The sequence below is a fragment of the Penaeus vannamei genome, chromosome 11 (assembly GCF_042767895.1).
Source record: "Penaeus vannamei isolate JL-2024 chromosome 11, ASM4276789v1, whole genome shotgun sequence".
Lineage (NCBI taxonomy): Eukaryota > Metazoa > Arthropoda > Malacostraca > Decapoda > Penaeidae > Penaeus > Penaeus vannamei.
The window spans coordinates 15,316,352-15,318,851 of NC_091559.1; the positions used below are offsets into that span (position 1 = coordinate 15,316,352).

The following is a 2,500-nucleotide window of genomic DNA, read 5'->3' on the forward strand; positions in this document are numbered from 1 at the left end:
TTGATTGAATTGTAGTACAAGTTCAAATGGGTGTGTGTGTGTGTGCCTGCGTATGTGTGTGTGTGTATGTGTATGTGTGCCTGCGTATGTGTGTGTGTGTGGGGGGGGGATCGCTTTTTCGTTTAAACGTCTAACGTAATTTCGTGCAGGTATTCTCTCTCCGTTGTATTACGGAGCCCCGTTGTGCACCCCCCCCCCCCCGCCCAAACCCCTTGTCCCGAGGAGGTTGTAAATCTCGTAAGCACTTCATAAAGCATCGGGAGGTGCGTTGTGCGTCGCAGCGAAGAGTTCGTAAATCGCTTATAAATCGGAGGAGAGCTGACAGCGCCCTCTGTCTGTGGATTCCTTCCGCTACATAAGCTTTCGTTCCGCGATTTGGGATTTTTTTCTTTTTGCTTTCGAGCAAGAAGAGAAATTAAAAAAAAAAGAAAAAAGTAACAAGCATAGCCGTAGGCCGTTGGGACGTTGGGGTTTTATGAGTTGGAAAGATGGTTTCAAATTTTTTTTTGCATTTTTATGTTTTGTTCGTTTGCTTTCTACATCTATAGGTCTAAATGGAGAACCGGCAGATCAAGAAATAAATTCCAAAGAAAAGGAAATCCATAGAAAGCAGATAAAGAATGAAGTAATGAAAAAAAACGAGACCAAATTGGTATGAAAGGTTTTATTGCATGCGAAAGCGAGGGGAAGGAAGTGACAATGTCCTGTCATGTTTTCCCCTTTTTCTCTTTTTTGTTACTTTATTTACGATTTCAAATAGAGGAGAGGAGGGAAGGAGGAAATGAAGGAAGGAAGAAGAGTGAGCGAGGGAAGTGTGTTTGAAGGGAGAGGAAAGAAGAGAGGGAGAGGGAGAGGGGAGGGGGGGCGCATCTGGCTTTCCCTTAATGGGTAAATGGCCTGGAAACTTTAGCAAGGGAGGTCAGCGCCGTCGATGAAGAGGAGGCGATTTTTCATTGTCGAGTCGCCGGGCGGGAGGCTTTGTCGGGGCGCGGGGCGGGAGGCGCCGCCCTTCGATTAATCGCTATCTTTCGATGCGCTTCCCGGGCGAGGCCTGCGCGCCTGCCTGCCTGCCGTCCTGCCTGCTTGCGGTGGGATGCCCTCCCCGCCCCTCCTCCTTCAGCCCGCTCTTCTCCTGCCCAACTCTCCCCCCTTCTTCCGCGGCGGAAAGGATCTCGGTCCTTCCATCCCCTACCCCGAAGGGAGGAATTCCCTTGCCGCCGAGCACCTCCGGCCAGCGAAGGAAACACAGCCCCGGATGTTATGCTTGTAAATGTGTGAATGGTGTTTTTTTATTTCCCCTTTCTTCTTTTCTTTTTTTTCTTCGCCTATCGATTATCTGTTGGTTTTGCGACCTTTTGACTAATGATTATTTGAAAGGGGGCGAGGCGTGTGAAGAGGCGCACACTCCTTTTTTGTGTCTGCGACTGTCAAAGAGAGTTGGAATGGAATGATAATGGGCTTTATTTAACTGTCGGTTCACGAACGTCGCGCCTTGGCCTTGACTGCCGGAGAAACGTTTCTGAATGCGTGCTAATCCAGCCGGACTGCATTTATAATGTGTTGGAGAGAGAGAGAGAGAGAGAGAGAGAGAGAGAGAGAGAGAGAGAGAGAGAGAGAGAGAGAGAGAGAGAGAGAGAGAGAGAGAGGAAGAGGGAGAAAGGAGAGTGCGAGAGAGAAGCAGAGAGAGAGAGAGAGAGAGATTGAGAAGTAAAAATAGAGAGAAAGACACAGGCAGGCAGACAGAAAGACAGAGAGAAGGGAGGAAAGAAAGAAAGAGGGAAGGTTGAGGGAAGAGAGAGAGAAGGAACGGGTAAAAAGTCATGCGTCCATGGCCGCGTTGCGCGCCGTGCGTGCCATCCCCCCGCTGCCCATGAGGCCGGTGACAGCTTAGCTCGCCGCATTGTCCGCACGAAGCCCGTCCCGCGGCCGCGCTCCGCCTCGAACGGCATTATCATTATATCTCCTTCGGACGTTGTCCTGCGCGGCGATAAGCCCTTCGACGCGCCGGGATTAACGCTGCTCCGGTAAACGGACCTCGATCACCCCCCCCCCCCCTCCCACCTCCCTACCCCCTTCCTCCCCCCGCCCACCTCCCTACCCCCTTCCTCCCCTCTCCCCCTCTCTACCCCCGTCCTCCCCTCTCCCCCCTCCTCCCCTAACCCGCCCCTCCCCCCAGAGAGGCTCCGAGTCGAGCGCTGACACTCGAGACAGCTTTCTTCCACCGAGTGTCACGTTTCGCGCGCCGCCTCTTGATATGCAGAGGCGCGGATTAGCGATTAGCGATTAGGGAGGGGATAGGGGGGGGGGCTTGGTGGGAAGTAGGGTGTGAGAAGGGAAAGGGGGAAGGGGGAGGGGAAGGAGGCGAGGAAGATTCGGGGAGGGTGGCCCCAAAGGGGAAAAGAGGAGGAAAAGGGAAGGGAAGAAGGGGAAAGAGGAAGGCAGAGAAGGGGAAAAAAGAGGAGGAGCAGAAAGAGTGGATGGGCGAGGCAAATTTAGTGCA

General features: G+C 52.9%; 1 protein-coding gene across 1 annotated transcript in view; it reads left to right on the forward strand.

The window, feature by feature from the left end:
- baz (par-3 family cell polarity regulator) overlaps window positions 1-2,500 on the forward strand; it is a 334,387-nt gene that overhangs the window by 153,008 nt on the left and 178,879 nt on the right. The gene's annotated exons all lie outside the window — the stretch shown is intronic.